The following is a 17840-nucleotide window of genomic DNA, read 5'->3' on the forward strand; positions in this document are numbered from 1 at the left end:
TACTTTAAGAGCCAGACAGTTTTCATGGTTCTTACATCTAGCCAGACACATTTAAAAAATAACTAACATATCATCAAATTCACATAACTACCTAAAAGCGTAACAAATATGAAATAACCCACTAAAACATTAGTTAACTATAATTATTAAAAAAATAAAAGTTTAATATATAAGTAATAAAGTTATTACTTATCTTTTACTTAGACTTATGTTGATGGAATTTCACTTATCCCGATGACTTTTTTATTGTGTCATCGAGATACGTGAAATTTCATCAACATAAACCCCCGTAAAAGATAAGTAATAACTTTATTACTTATATATTAAACTTTTATTTTTTTAATAATTATAGTTAACTAATGTTTTAGTGGGTTATTTCATATTTGTTACGCTTTTAGGTAGTTATGTGAATTTGATGATATGTTAGTTATTTTTTAAATGTGTCTGGCTAGATATAAGAACCATGAAAACTGTCTGGCTCTTAAGGTAATGTCTTTTTATAGGTCCCCAAGTAACATATATAAAATTTAGCTTTTAAACTATAATGAAAGTTAGGTACTATTTTATACACCTTCACTACCTGTTTCCTGCCAAAGTAACCACAACCCAAACTTGATAGTCGCTGGTCGTTCTTATCTGTATCGGAGACATATACAGAGAAACTTTCAACTTTCCGAAAGAAAGGAAAGTCTGGCCGTCGTGGGCTCTTGATCTATAACTGTCAGAATAATATGTTCGATTAATTTATTTTAGGCAACCTAGGGGTCAATATGTTCTATAAATAACTTTTCAATACAGCGTGTGGTTTTGAGCTATGTTTTGTGATTTGTTTATTATTGATTTTCATCGAAAATTTTCATAAAATTGTCTATTATTTTTATGATTTCAGTGGCTTATATTTCTATACGGTTCTTTATGTTATGTCTGTGTGTGTGTGTGTTATGCTTTCCTTGATAAATGAATATAGTATATATGGCTCGAGAAACGGTGGGTTTTATGACACAATGAATGGAGCTTATTAATTACAATCTTCATATTTAATGTCATGTATAATTCAAAATTAGATGTTCGTGAACGTTTTATTTTAAAATATCTCCACTGTAGCTTTCTGTTAGTGAAATAATTTTCAACCTCCGAAGACTCCACGCACAAGTTAGAAACTCTTTATAATATTATAAATATAAATAATATTATAAAGAGGAAAAGTTTGTAATTATGTAATTATGTATGTATTATTGTTTTCACACCTAAACCTCTAAACCGATTTTGATGAAATTTGGCACAGACAATCTTTAGACCCTAAGAAAGAACATAGGCTACCTTTTATTGCGAAATATGTACCACGGGCGAAGCCGGGGCGGACCGCTAGTAATATTACCTATAAGTTTATAGTACCAACACTGAAGTCGCGGAAGAATTCCAACAAATACCCGCGGAACACAGTGGGGTTTTAGTCGGTAAGAATCCGACATAACCCACGGCTCCTTCCCCGGGGGCCGTGGGTATCTTTGGAAGATTTCCCCACTATAAAAAAATAATTTGGAAAATCCAAAAGTGCACGCCTCATAATTTTTTTTTAATAAATATTTATTAATTATTATTTTTGTTTATTTAATAACAATTAAACCACATCGAATCAGACCCTGAAAAATGAAAGGGTTCTATTCCTGAGCATACTCAAGCGTAAGAGAAAAAAAAAGACTCGATTAGTAAAGTACATATTTCGGTCGCTATCGTGTTAACAAGAAAAAGGATCCGCACATACAGACACACGGACGTCCAAGACAGAACTTTTTTAAACTGTTTTTTAACTAGTTTAAATAACAAAAATGACATCAATAATATCATGAACGTTAAAAATAGTGTTTTTTCTTAATATGTGTGTGTATGTATTATCTTACAAGTGCAATGTATGATACATAAAGACATTTTAAGTTTAAAAAATCAGATGTTTTGCGCGAAGTGACAGTAGTACCCACCTCAACGCTTCGCTTATGAGGCGTGCAAAAAGGTGGTGTGTGAAATGAGGAAAATAGCTTGTATAATCATGTGGGAGTAATGATGCGTAATTAAAATGGATATTCCACAAAATTCGTTGATTTAGAAACTGATTATACAGTTCGTATGAAAGAGTCATCACTCGAGTCGAAAATCGATTAGACTTCAAGCGATTCGAATATGTCCGATCACATCCCGTTCCAACTACATTAGAGAGATTGCGCAATTTATAGCAGTATAAGTGATGAGAAAAAGGGTTTTTAACATTTTCCTACTTTAAAGGTGTTGCTTACAAATATTTCGCATAAAAATAAGCGCTAGATAGGTTTACAGGTAATAGAATGATGAAAGATTCAGATCGATAGATAGAATATAGTCTAGAAAAACAAAATATACTGAAAAATTTGCTGTTTCGTCTGCAGTAGCTGAGGTTAAAATTAGCTTCAATTCTGAGAATGAGATTTGATGATCTAAAACTATCAACTAATTTAAATCAAGATTTTAATGTTAGCTCAAACATATTTTTTCAAAGTTTTCGTAGCCACTTTTGTTGTTTAAACACTTACATCGATAATAATGTGTAAATACTGAATAAATAACTTATAAAACTTAACGTATTTAAATAGAAATCATCCCACGTAAAATTATTTGTGTATTTCGATTTGTTATAAGCATACTTAAACTAGATTTCCACCCGCGGCTTCGCCCTCGTTTACAAAGGAAAACCCGCATAGTTCCCGTACCCGTGGGATTTCCGGGATAAAAACTATCCTATGTGTTAATCCAAGTTACCCTCTATATGTGTGCTTTCATTGTAATCGGTTCAGTAGTTTTTACGTGAATGAGTAACAAACATCCATACAAACTTTCGCTTTATAATAGTATTAAGATATGTAAAATGCCATTAATCCAATGGAGAAACATCTCATAACTTGGACCCAACTATAGGATATTTAAACATAACATATTTATAAGGCTTGAACTGGCTTCCTCTCATGGTAATGACTATGTAATTCGTTACTCAACATAGAAATGTGGCACACGTAACTGGAAAATTGAAAAGAAAAATAACCATTTAATTGTGATGTAATATGTAATTCTTCAAATAATTTCAGTTATGTAATACTAGCTATCCGCCCGCGGCTTCGCCTGCTAACAATCTTTCTTACTAAAACCTTCCTCTTGAATCACTCTAGCATGCATAAGGACAGAAAAAGCGACTTGGTTTTATACTATGTAAAGTGGAAAAATTCATGGAGGGGAAAACAGATTAGCTTTTATTATTTCAATTATAATTTAATATTAGATTGCTTCTCATCTACCTAATCTTGACACATGATCAAATCAAACAAAAAAGAAGTAGGTACGTCACTTAGTATTAATACAGCTTTATATTTTCAAAATAGCCAAAGTAATTTCAGATCTTATTTCGTTTACAAACACAAAGATCTTTATCATAGTACAACAAGCATACCTGTACAAAAACAAGGGTGCCAAAATGACGGTTATTATTTATCTGTGCCATCAATATTATCTGTTCGCGCCAAAACACATGACCTTTTGAAAATGGAACACTTTCTTGACCATAAACTTGTTTTGCAAATGCCGGCGTTTGTGTAATCGTTGAGTAAAAACAAAGAAGACACGACTTCTAAATAAATTATATAACTTTTGAAGTCTTGAGTAATGTACCTGTTTGAATAACATAATTTGATGAGGATCTTATTTCAATAATAATAGTTATAACGAATTTAGTATCTGGTTATTTTTTTACGCACTGTTTTTTTGATATTGCTCAAAATATAATAAATGAAATTGTATTGTATTACCTACTTGGTTTTGGGTTTCAACACATATAGAAAAATTGTTTGTGTTTGTCTTGTCTCAATGTGAGTAGTTACATAATATTATTATTCCATAAATACAACGGTTCACGTTGATAAAGAATAAATATATAATTTGTAGTGACCAGTATTCTGGCAAATCTTATATATAAAAATGAATCGCAAAATGTGTTGGTAAGCGCATAACTCGAGAACGGCTGAACCGATTTCAATAATTCTTTTTTTATTATATTCCTTGAAGTACGAGGATGGTTTTTATGTAGAGAAAACGTAAATATGTACCACTGGCGAAGCCGGGGCGGACCGCTAGTCTTATATATAAAAATGAATCGCAAAATGTGTTGGTAAGCGCATAACTCGAGAACGGCTGAACCGATTTCGATAATTCTTTTTTTATTATATTCCTTGAAGTACGAGGATGGTTCTTATGTAGAGAAAAAATAAATATTATGTACCACGGGCGAAGCCGGGGCGGACCGCTAGTTACTAATAAAATGATTAACAAACAATCAAAAGGTGAGTTTTTAATAACGTACGCGTAGTAAAGTACCTAATTACATACATATTTGTAAAAACTTAAAACAGTGCTAAAAAGCGCAGTGTTAAAGAGCCAGACACTTCAATTTTCTTTTTATGTTCGTATATATGTACGTTCGTAGATATATAATAGCTTTAACATTACGCAAATACCTCTGGGAGTACAAAATCGTTGCTCAGCTCGATCATAAACCTAATAACTTAAGTGAATCCTTAAGTAAAGTGCGCATACAATGATTAAGTTGAGTGCGACCGCTTAGCCAATTTATTAGGCATAAAATTAATAGAATTGACCTTTCACGAATATGGTGCATTCCGGGGTATTTTAGCTAGCTTTTTGTGTTATTGGATGTTCAATGTGACCTGGTTGTTTTACGTAATGTAGTACCTAATGAAAGTAGACTATATTCTGTTTTTATAATCGTTTAGTTTATTAATAATATTGGGTAACTAATTGCAATATTTAGTTATAGTTTCTACAGTTTTACGTACATTAAACATATTAAAATAATATTTCTCATGTTTCGTGTAAATAAACGATTGGCCAAACAATGCATGTTATACCTAATATTACTAGCTTTCCGCCCGCGACTTTGCCCGCTTTGCCTAAAACCTTATAAATTATATAGTCCAAGATCCCAGAGCGATAAGACATAACTTATTTTCTAAAAGATGAAACTTTAAGTTCTCAGTAGTGTCTCATGTACTTTGTATACCTGCGTGTTTGTGAAGTTTGCCCAGTGACACCTGGGCAGGTACCAGGTGAGAAAGGTGACTAAAAATAAGAGTTACTTTACTTAAATTTAGATGGCTGATTTTTAGATATATTTTATAGAATATCATTCTCAAATGGTATCGCAAGTATCAGACACTTTTCATGGACCAAAACTTTTGTCAGACGCTTTAAAGCTCCACCAAAAATAACCAACTAAACTTTACTTATTTTTTAATGTCTGATTTTTTAATATGTTATCAACATAACTATTACAAAATTATATTTAATCAGTCAGACAAATTGGAATGACCAAAAATCCACTAAACACAAAAAATATTCGGCCGTGAGTACGAACACGAGTGCATTATTGTAGGACTTAAACGCAAAGTCAGATTGATATAATTTCTCGTAAATGTTAAGAATGGTTATAATTCCAACGGAATATCATTGCTATGGCATAAAGCTACGTAAAAATTAATAAATGCCATTTTTAGACGCCTCCAATACGTTTCTAATTTAATAGTGACGCCATTACAAGTTTGTCTCTTGAGAATAACTGTCAGTGTCATAGGAATCATCATTCGCCGCGCCGGGTATAATGTATACTATACATTGCGCGCACATATACAGTAGACTCAAACAGAATGTGAGTTAAAGAAGGAGAACCGGGTGGTAACCCGGACGTCTCACTCGCTCTGAAACGCATGCATAATGCTCTTGCGTTCGTACTCACGGCCGAATCTTTTTTGTGTAAACACAAATCCACTAAAGTGGATTTTTGGTCATTCCATTTTGCCTGACTGATTAAATATAATTTTGTAATAGTTATGTTGATAACATATTAAAAAATCAGACATTAAAAAATAAGTAAAGTTTAGTAGGTTATTTTTGGTGGAGCTTTAAAGCGTCTGACAAAAGTTTTGGTCCATGAAAAGTGTCTGATACTTGCGATACCATTTGAGAATGATATTCTATAAAATATATCTAAAAATCAGCCATCTAAATTTAAGTAAAGTAACTCTTATTTTTAGTCACCTTTCTCACCTGGTACCTGCCCAGGTGTCACTGGGCAAACTTCACAAACACGCAGGTATACAAAGTACATGAGACACTACTGAGAACTTAAAGTTAATTCATCCTTTAGAAAATAAGTTATGTCTTATCACTCTGGGATCTTACTCTAATATACTAAAACCTTCCTCGAGAACCACTCTATCTATTAAAACTTCGCACCGCATCAAAATCCGTTGCGTAATTTTCAAGATTTAAGCATACCTACATAGGGACATAGGGACAGAGAAAGCGACTTTGTTTTATACTATGTAGTGATATGACTGACCGGTAATCGGTATTATAGGATATATAGGATGTTATATTGATAACTTTTCCTCAAAACTACGGATGCAATTATGTATGTAATTCCCGATCACCAATGTCATATAGTTATGTAAGTCGGAAGAGCTTTCACCTGCTTCATACATTCATTTTATAGTAATCATACTGTGTGGATAATTTTAAATTATGTGTTATGTTATTGGTTGTAGAGATGAATGAATTAAATGTGGAAATTTGTTTATAAAATTAAATTGTTTGTGTAAGCTCTATATATATTAATAATACTAGCAGTCCGCCCCGGCTTCGCCCGTGGTACATGTTTACGTTTTCTCTACATAAGAACCATCCTCGTACTTCAAGGAATATTATAATAAAAAAAGAATTATCGAAATCGGTTCAGCCGTTCTCGAGTTATGCGCTTACCAACACATTTTGCGATTCATTTTTATATATAAGATTAATAGAACTTACTAATAAAAAAGCTGTCTAAGAAAGTTGAAGTTAGAGCTTTCATCAATAAAATGCTCTCTACCTTCGATAAAAGGTTGATAATTTATTTAAACAGAATTGGTAGAGTGTGATCAAATAACCGAGGCTTTCGTGGCTTATCGAGGGTTTAATTCACGGAAGGTAGCAATAAAAAGGCAATGCCAAAACAGAAGATTGATCACCTATTTGTCAGTACAAAAAATCGATCAATGAAACACACATGTAATGCCAAGCTCGTGCCACAAATTTTTATTAAACGAGCATACCTACTTGCACTGCCTCATTTTATAGCTGCAAATTGGCGGCAAAAGTTAACCATAGCGAGCCATAGTAGAAAATATTCCAAATTTATTAGGAAAATTGTTGAGCCGCGTGTAAAATATGAACTGGTCCAATCTCAGTTAAGTGATTGACCCTCAATAATTCGAGTTTTAAATTTTTGGGACATGCTTCATAAGCCATTTTGTAATGAAATACACGAACACGTGGAAATAATTGGCAGTTATTTCTTGTACGTTTTTGTGAGTAAGTATATTTTTCACATTAACTATTCTTCTTTATCTAATATTTCTTCTCATGTGTCTTGTATCTCGAAAATAAATGAACCAATATGATATGATTTCCATTCCGAGGTAGTTAATATTACCCGAAGTTATTATTTTTGAAGTTTTATTTTGAAGGCTTTTCGTTGTTGGTTTTAGAAAACAATCAAACCCCATTTATTATAATACAAGCATAGCAATTCCATCGCAAACATTTTCCGAATCTTCAAAATTAATTAATTGAATTTTATCTCGAACGTCATCAAATTAATATTAATTTTATGCTAATAGTCTGTACAAACATTAATTAATATTTCATAATCATGAATGATCACGATTTCATTGAAATCTTCCGCTCCATAAGTTAAAATTTAACTTTGACAATGTTGGCCAAAATAGATTGTGTGTTGCAGTCATTATCACTAATTAGGTACACTATGCAATTATAAATAGAGAGGAAATTCGAAGAACAAATAGATTTGTTTTTGATGTGAAACCTCTTTAGGCCAGTTGAGAGTAAAATTTCAAGGTCGCGTCATGTCAATACCGTCACGTCATGGAGTAAGGCGACGATTTTGGCATCTTTGAATCTTGCCAAAAAAGTTTCACTTTTGACACGTGTGCTCAGCACACACGCTCTTTTTATATTAAAGACATAAAGTGAAGTCCCGTGTCCCCTAGTGGGGTATGGGGCAGATGCATTATAATTTAGGTATACGATTTGTTGGATTGACTGATTGACTTTCTATATGGACGAGTAGGTGATCAGCCTTCTGTGTCCTGTTTTTCTTCGTCTCCTGCTCCGCTATACAGGATTGATGTTTGAAGCTCTCTCATGCAGACACTTTCAATAGTAGTTCAAACGTAGTTTAAACGTGGTTTAAACTTTAATTTGAGGGCAACTTTAATTTAAAAAAGACGTGTAGCACTCGGGGACTGCAACGGTAAAGCTATTGCATGTTATGCCTTCAAACCACACCTCCGCGCTCGTCGGAGTGGGGAGCGTGAGGTTTTTCGTTACGGAATTTCTGGATTCGGTCCCCGCGCTCAAGGCCCGCGATAGAAGCTTTGCAATAGCTTAAAAATAATAATACAAAACATCAACAGCTTATAGTCACAATGCTCTATCTATCACACACAATTCTCTCTTGTCATAATACCTACTTTGCAAATAATCGATTGTCTTTAAAAACATGAGATCAAAGGCCAAACTCATCAACTATTGGACTACTTTCTCCATTGTTACAAAGATTACAATCATGCGGTTCATTGACCTCATATGATTTTCAGTAAAATGTTATTTTAAAATATTACTCAATTCGTAACACATTTTGAAGCAAAAACTCTCATCAAGCATTTTATTGTTTTAGTCGTTAGGATAATCCTCTCCAACCTTAATTACAAGCCAGATGCTAACGACTTTCACTCGATTGTTGAAAAATATTATAAGACTAAAAAATAATATAATATACCAATAGTAAAAAAAAAAAAGTAAATACTCACTTTTTTAACTTACGAAATGGATGTTAAAAAGCTTGCTATGCTTTATGCTTATCTGTGCTACCAACTCGGTAAAGGTCTTAAAATAGTTTATAGATTAAAAAAAAACAAATCTCTTTTCTCGTCATAAGTATAGAATAGAGTCCTTATACACCCACTATCTAAATCAGTATTTTTAATAAGGGATACAATTTAGACGGGAAGGAAACAATTATTATTAGTAATAACGCTCGTGAATGTTCAAACTCAAATCAATTCCTGCTTTTCTTTCTGTAGGATCTTCAAACAAATAAATAAATATAATCTAAGATCCAGATGAAATATTATTAGGTACGGGAAAATTAGTCAAGGGATTTATATCTCATTATTTTTGTATATAATGAAAATTAAGAAAGGGCAAGGGCGAGTGAATTATTACATCGAAATTAAAATCGGTGGGTATCGCAAATTGTTTCATTATTTCGAGGTTTACATCTCGTTCCTTTCGGGCATCAATTACATTTTTAATTAGTGTTCTAATAAGTTGTTTTTATTGAATGATATGACATGAATATTATCTAGTTTAATCATATAATAAAGAGTAAAGATTTGATTATTTTTTTGGCATCAGGCGTTAGTTCACATAAAACTATATGATAATATAGTTGCATTATTTCCTTCCTTTTTTATTTCATAGATATTAACCACCTAACTAGGGCAAGTTTAAATTTTTGTAGGCATGTAAGTATGTTGTCTCCGCTGGGACCTAAGGCCTTTCAGTTGTTAAACACACGCGATAAGATACATACAATTATTATTAACCTATAAAATTAATGCATACAATATACTTATTATTAACCTATATAATTTAATTTTTTTAATTTTTTTTTCTTTTTTTTTTTTTCGGGGGTAGATTGTCAAAAAGAGCACACGTTTTTGTTAAGACTCAAAAGTTTAAATTAAGTATTTACTTTGATTTTAATGTTAAAAGTTGTATTATGCTGATTTAAAAGTTTGTACATACCAGTATAAATATCCTTTATAATATCACATCACTTTTTGAAAACTTTATTACGCAAATTCTGAAGCACACAATATGGATGACATTAAACAATCAGTTGCACAGATGTCTCAAATGTTTAAGGACAGAATGGAAGATTTCCAACGCCAATTAGATATGTCCTCACAAAATCCAGGAAACCCTAATGCTAATATTTCATCCGAGTTTTACATGTTCCGCGGTCTTGTTATGTCATCTCTCCATTGTATACAATCTCAAGTTGACATGCTCTCTAAACTTTATGACAAACAAGAAATGAGAAGCAGGCGCAAAATTCTTCTTGTTCATGGTGTTCCTGAGACGCAAAAGGAGAATACTGCCAATGTTGTGACTAAGGCACTCGCTGAGCACGGAGACATTGGGGACATCTCTGAAGTTTTAAATGAATGTCACAGAATTGGTCGCACAGTCAACAACAAACCCAGGCCTGTTCTAATGAAGTTTAAGGTCCTTGGAGAGAGGAACCGGATCTGGTTTTCTAAAAGTAACCTTAAGGGGTCTGGCATAACCATCTCTGAGTTTTTGACAAAACCCAGACATGATACATTCATGGCAGCCCGTCAACGGTTTGGAATTGCTAACTGCTGGACCAAGGATGGAATCATTTTCATTACTAGTCAAGGAAAGCGGCATAAAATCTCTTCTCAAACGGAACTTGAAGCAATCCCTGGTCCCGTATCTGATTCTGCTCCTGCAGGACCTGCTCGTGGTGCACAGACGGATAATGCGAAGGATTCTACGGCCCCAAATCTTCGTACACGCCGAGTCCAAAGAAAGTAATCTTGTTTATACTCCTTATATTTTCATTTTGTAACATTAGTAGTATCAAACATAATTTGTTAATATTTGATAACAATTTGTTAAATAGTTGCTTGTCAGTAATATTTATTTAGTCACTTATATAAGTACTTGTCACTTGTAATAATATAACTTATTATATTATTCTCTTTTATATCTTCTATTTTACTATATATATTGCTTTTATTTTAATGCTGGTAGTTAAATATTAATTTCACCATCACCCTACATAGAATATTTTTGTTTACATTTACCCGTAGAGGGAGAATGTACTAGAGACGACATCGGCGTATACCCGAACGAGATGGCGAATCCTTACGTCAATGTTGCCAACTATTACAAAAACTTTTTATCCGAAAAACTGGCAAAATATCTATAAATGTTTGGGTATTTTTTTGTAAGATAGGTTTATGAAGAAAAAGACAGATTTGAAAAGATTTTGTTATTTATTAACTTAACTAGCGACCCGCCCCGGCTTCGCACGGGTGCAATGCTGATACTAAATAGTAAATACACTACAGAAAAACTGTGAACGTTGTATATAAAAACATAGCGGCCCGCTCCGGCTTCGCACGGGTATAAAATATATAGCCGGGCGGCCGGCCGGTACAAGCGCGGATCCAGGGGGGGGGGTCATGGGGGTCATGGGCCATGCCCCCCCCTGGGCCATGTGCACGACCTAAGTGGACCACTAATTTAATATTAACTTTTGAAATTAACAAAGTAATATTGTTCAACATGATTTTTTATTAACTTTTGAAACATAAAAGTAATATTATAGAACAATGAAATCAATTTCAAACGGAAGAGAATATAGGTAACAAAAATTAGAGGAAAAGTTATTTACGATCGATCTGAGATCGGGATTAAAAAAACTATAACTGCGGAATAAAGTTTAATGGTAAAGTTGTAGGTATTTAAAATATTTATTACAACTTTTGCTTTTACACTTCTCGCAATTAACCACAAATATCGAAATATCCCAGTTCATATATTTTTTATAAAAAAACAAGGCTAAAGTTTAGATATCATTTCAATCAATGGTAAATAATAATAGAAAATACAGTAAAATTAGGACAAAAAAGGTCAAGTGCGAGTCGGACTCGCGCACCGAGGGCTTCGAACAAACCTAATTGTTTTATTATGTTGTATCTTTAAATGTTGCTTGTAGCAATTTTTTCTTTGTCTGTGCTATAGGACGTGGGGAGTACCTTGTAGGTTGTGATTCCCTTGCAAGTAGTTGCTAGTTTCAGAATATGCGGTTTTAATTGCTATTTCTTCTGATTCAGATTCAAATTGAATTTGAATCAGAAGACAGAATAATATCTTATAAAACAGATACGGGAATAATTACGAAAAACATGAATTTTTTATTACATTATATAAAAAAAAAAATTAATCTTATAACCCCTTTACTCATGAACGCAAATGTAATGTAGGTATTCAATAATTGATATTCACATCAAAAACTTAGGTCTATTATACCTTTAAGCAGTAATAAAATCAAATTTCTATGTCAACGCAATTAGAAGATACAGCCGTAAATGTAGTCTAATAAAAACGTACTGGAAATAGTTCAAATTAAAAGCAAATTAAACGAAATACATTTATTTGAAAATGAACAGCAAAATGACGGTAGAAATAAATGGGCAGAGGGTCCGCGATAATGTGCGCGCGAGTAGCAGACGAAAATGGACGACTCCGCCGCTCGTTCGTTCTTATAAAGGCGCGCCGCACCTCGGTGAGGAAGGCGCGGGGGGTGGCCTTCCGGATTTTACTCCAACACCGCCTCTCCTGACGGGGCAGGGTCCTCGCTGCCTTCAGTGGCAGCTGCAGCTCGTGTGGAAGGGCCAGCTTCGCAGTCTTCAGCGTTATGATGTGCATCGTAACCTGGAATATACAAAAAAACCGACATTGAAAAAAAAAATACTTAAACCAATGCAAATGAGGAAAGCTGAACCGGAAAACCGAACCGTGTAACAAACTTTACACAAACATTAACATTTAATATTAAAAAAACATTTCACGATTTTGGGGAAAATTTTACCCTGTACTGGTATCTCTAATGTTAATCACATGATTATACCATAAATTTGAAACTACGTAAAAACAAATGGCGTCCTGAACAACAAGAACACTTCGTAATTTAGTCGGATAACACAAAAAAATGTTTACGTCTATTTCGATGAAAATATTATATATTTGTAGATAATTTCACATTAGAGTTAATGAAAATGTATCAACTATATCCAGTTCTATAAAACAATATACTTCAAATAAGTTTACTTACGTGTGAAAGGTAATATTTGGTAATCTTCGTTCCGGCCGATTTTTACAACCAATCACACTACAACGCACCATATTTTCACTTAAAGTCGGATTAAAACAGATCACTGTCAACGTTTATTAAACTTTGAAGTCACTTAACAGCGAGAAAAAACAGAAAACTAGCAAAACAATGGACTGTAGCCGCTTGTTTGGGACAAACTGCCTTTGTCCCCAACAAAAGAAATCGCATAACATGAGAGAAACAAAAAACAATGTTTCTGTCTCTCTTGCTCTTAGCTTTATAGTCATAAGTGTATTTCTCTCACGCATTCCTTGTCATTTTAGTGCCTCCTCTATGGTTCATTCTCACTCTACGCATTTACCACTGACAAGTGACAAGCATTACTTCTTTCTTCCAACTGTCATTCTAATTTACTGTCATAGATACAAGTCTTTTTGCACAATGTTAAAAATATATTTCTTTCAGATGCTGGTCTGTACAAACTAACATTATTTTAAATTTAGTATTTAGTATATTTAATTATAAGCCCTATAAAATATTTATTTAGTCTATTTTAAATATATACATGTCGGAGACGGTCAATAGCGCGGATGTAAAACGACTCGAAGCACGAGTTCCGGGAGGTGGCAGCACAGTGAAGTTGGCGGCTTACTTCATGCTTGTACCGGGTCGAGCCGGTGAAGGCTCGCCCTCGGTACAGCACTTCACATTCGAACATCGAAGAGTTCGGATCTTCCACTACTAGGAACTGTTAACCTTTTCTTTGCTAGTGTTTAATTTAAATGTGTAACGTAACGGTTATTAAAGTGATTGTATTGTATGGTAAAACTGACATGATTAAAAAGAGCAACTATGGAGTTTCTTGCCGGTTCTTCTCTGTAGATACTGCTTTCCGAATCGGTGGTAAATAAAGAAATGATTGAGTTTGAGGTGTTTCTTTGCTCGATTACCCAACGCAACGCCCACAGCTTGAAAATAGATTCACAATCTACATCTTGCTCCGACATCAGAATTGGGATCAAATCGAGCAAATGAGAAAACACCTGGCGAATGGCGATAACCTCGATACGATATACGATAACCTGATTAAAAGTCAAAGCGCCGCAACCACGTGGCACTTCGATCCAGTTTCAACAGGAAGAAGCATCCTACAGATCTACGAGCATACGTGTCACTGAGCAGCCGGTGACAAAGGGAGAGCTCGTTATGTGCGGGCAGGGTGGCAACTTCACCTCGCGCTGCACGGATGACACTGCCGCTCGCATCACCGCGTCGGAAGCCGTATCATCGCGAGCAGCGCCGTGTCATCATGTCGTGCACCGTGCCATCGCGTCGAGCGTCCGGCTTCGAGCATCATGCGTCGAGCGTCGAGCATCATGCGTCGAGCATCATGCGTCGAGCATCATGCGTAGAGCGTCGAGCGTCATGCGTGGCGCCATGTGGTGCATTACGCATCCATACTGAGCGCCGCGGCACCAAGCTGGGCTCCGCGACACCACGCCAGGCGTTGCACATCCACGCCAGGCACCGCAATACCACGCCGGGCGTCGCGCTACCATCACTACCATCAACACGTCGAGCCTGAGATCACCCGAACAAGAGCGACGTGTCGACGTGTCGTGCAACTATCCTTCAATCTCATACCAAACCGGTCAGTAGATAACATTTCACTTTGAGTGTACAGTTAGATAAAGTTTCAAAATGTAGTAACTTTTTTGAAAGAAAAAGAAATTTATTGCCAAAAACATTAGTTACAAAATTTATTTTAAGATTATAATTGAGGAAAATGGTCACAGCCTCGGCAAAATGCACAAAAACAGCGCTAATTTACAGGCTGTACCGAATGTAATGATTACAGATTTTGTTAAAAGTTGTAACCTACAGGACCAGTGTATAGTTTAATCTTATTGCATTACATTTAACTCAACTTATTTACGCAGTGTTGTTATTATTAGGTCGTGCGATATTGCTTTACGGTTTTGTAGTTAGTTAAAACTTATTCCATTACATTCAGCCCATCTTAGTTACGCAGTGATAAATTAACAGTACCTATTTCACTTATTCAGGGACGGGTTTACCTTAGTAGGTAATTCACGTAATTTTAAAAAAATATTTTGTGGCGTAAGCACTGCCATCAAGATAAATTAAGTAACGAATTTCTTTAATGTTTGTTATTTTGTGAGCTAACACTAACAAAGAAAGCACATTAATTGGTACACTGCATCCAGATCCTTCAATCGAACGTAAACAATAAACATTCACTTGTCCGTGTATCAGTACAAAAACAGTATGCGAATTACTTTCAAATTAGTTTCTTAACTACCCGCGTTAGTTTCTTGACTACCCGCATTAATTTCTTAAACTACCTGCGTTAGTTTTTATTTAGGCTATAACCCTTGACAAATAGCAATTAATTGCTACACAGAGACAGCCTTATTGCTATTCGATTAAAAACGAGCGCATTAGAGGTTTAAAAAACTTTTCGTAGGTTTTATTTCAGGTGATATTTGTGGTAATTTCTTAAAATAAAGTTGTGAATAATTCACAGTATACAGTTTTTACGATATGAAGTTTCATGAAATGTTACAGATTTAGTTTGATCGAATAAAAGGTACCTAAATGGAGGCATTTAGTTTTGAATTTTTACTTGGAGAATTTATTAGGTCCTTATTTAGGCAGTTCATAATACAATGTCGCAGATAATTAGCGTGTTCAAATAAACAGCTGGCCTAAGATAAATGTTATGATTGGAATACGGGTCTAGATTTAGTTTGAGTACGTAACTTGATTGCTTTAAAATTATTTTAACTATCTCATCGACGTTTGGGTCCGTTCAATGTTAAGATATTAAGACTGTTGAAAATAATCTTAAGGTTAATAGCGCCTTTACAGTTTCGTCAGATAATGTCTGTTTAATTGCATAGAGAAAAGAAAAACCCATCCAGGTTTTCTGAAGGTTTTTGAAGTGAAACTTCTTTATCGGGGTTGAAAAAGAAAAATTTAGTGTAACATTCTTTCGTTACGCGTGACATTTTTCCGTTACGCACACATTTTTTTTTGTTTTTTTTTTAGCTTCAAATAAGTCCTAAACGTGGAGTATTCGATAGTACCTAATCGATTTACATTGTGTGCATTTAATGTGATTTCTTGATAATAGTTTTTGTGACTAGCTGCAGTTTAACATCAACTGAATACATCTATTAGGTAGTTGTTGAGCAGTTCAATCTTATTACGTTGAAACTAAAATTTAGCTCAGCCCTTTTGCCGTTCGATATTAGATTAACAGATGAGTTTAAGCCTACACTTATTAATTGTTTTAAGTTGAGTTTTCAAAAGCAAACATACCGTTAAGGAATTTAACCATATGCAAATTTGCCGATAAAAAAAAGTTTTGAAGGGTTTCTCGCGATTTTTTTCTTGTAGGCAGATGATTACTTTAAATTCAAGTTGGTAAATATTCAGTTGAGAATAAGCTTTCACCACTTTTTGAGTGTTTTCTGCGGTTCAGTTACGAATTATTCGTTTTAAACTTTTTAAGATGTTATTTTTGTGCTGTTGTCACATTTGTTTGTCAACGATCATAACAACAAAATAAAACTGATGTTAAAATTTGAGCAAGCTGCACAGGCTATCACTATGATAGACTTGGGAGGTATAATTCAGTAGAGTATAGTTGTAGCATACTGATGGTTGTTGTCTCGTACGTTGTGAAGTAAGTGTGTTGCGTGAAATAATATTGTGATGGTAATGTAGTTCATCGAAGGATGGTGGTGTTCTATCTGGCATGAGGTCCAGGATAGTAGATGTGTGTTCTGACCGGTCAGGAGGACCGGGGCAGTATGGTAACCCTGTAAGGTCAGTGTGGGCTGAGGCAGGATGGTAGTTATTTTGGTATCCCGAGATGAATTACCGTAGTAATGTAGTGTGAGAAATGGCGTACGGGGACACATGATTGTCAGTATGGCTGTATAGGAGATAACTTGAGTTTATTAAAACGAAAAACGATTAAGAATATTGATTCTGTTGGATGAGTAATATTCAGTTCAGATAAGATTTCACTTTTTTTTTAACTGTTGAGCTATTGAATCCTATAAACACCAATAATCACTTTGAAAAGACAGATGTTGTTTATACAATGTTCGGGTAACTTCACTTTGTTAATATATTGAGGATGCCTGAGGGCCAAGTACCACTTGAAGTTGATTAATGTTTGAAACTTGAGTTTGAGTTGAGTGATAGCGGTGAATCTTAGTTCGATTGGTCAGAGTGTGCCAGTAGTCATTTCGTAGCCGTAGTCCGTTGAAGTCGGTGTCTGCTATAAGGGGTTATGGCTGCTTATAGTAAACCGTGGATGCGCGGTTTTATCGTAGTCCGTTGAAGTGCTATTAGGCGTATCGATAGCTGCTTGTAGTAAACCGTGGATGCGCGGTATTACCGTAGTCCGTTGAAGTCGGTGTCTGCTATTAGGAGTTATGGCGGCTTATAGTAAACCGTGGATACGCGGTATTACCGTAGTCCGTTGAAGCCGGCGTCTGCTATTAGGAGTACAGATAGCTGCTTATAGTAAACCGTGGATGCGCGGTGCGCGGGTGACGCTGGCGGAGGTTGGGTCTTGTAGAGACCATTGGATATGGAATATGGAGTCCGTGGGACTCGGCATTCGGAGGAATGCGTGTGGAACAAACATGAGGTTTGTTGTGGGGCTTAGTGAAAAGCCAGAGTTTGCATTCGGAGGAATGCGTGTGTGTTGTTG

At 34.8% G+C, this 17840-nt stretch overlaps 1 protein-coding gene and 1 long non-coding RNA gene across 2 annotated transcripts in view; one reads left to right on the top strand and one right to left on the bottom strand.

Moving 5' to 3' along the window:
• LOC149909405 (protein obstructor-E-like) overlaps window positions 1-17840 on the top strand; it is a 64107-nt gene that overhangs the window by 26331 nt on the left and 19936 nt on the right. The gene's annotated exons all lie outside the window — the stretch shown is intronic.
• LOC149909406 (uncharacterized) lies at window positions 12390-13435 on the bottom strand. Its single transcript, XR_016458571.1, has 2 exons — window positions 13088-13435; window positions 12390-12687 (listed from the first exon to the last, which is right to left on the bottom strand). It is a non-coding gene; the product is annotated as an uncharacterized LOC149909406 (long non-coding RNA).

This window comes from Colias eurytheme, chromosome 3 (assembly GCF_061535395.1).
Source record: "Colias eurytheme isolate Ceu_HAF_F1 chromosome 3, ilColEury1 Martin Lab GWU primary, whole genome shotgun sequence".
NCBI lineage: Eukaryota > Metazoa > Arthropoda > Insecta > Lepidoptera > Pieridae > Colias > Colias eurytheme.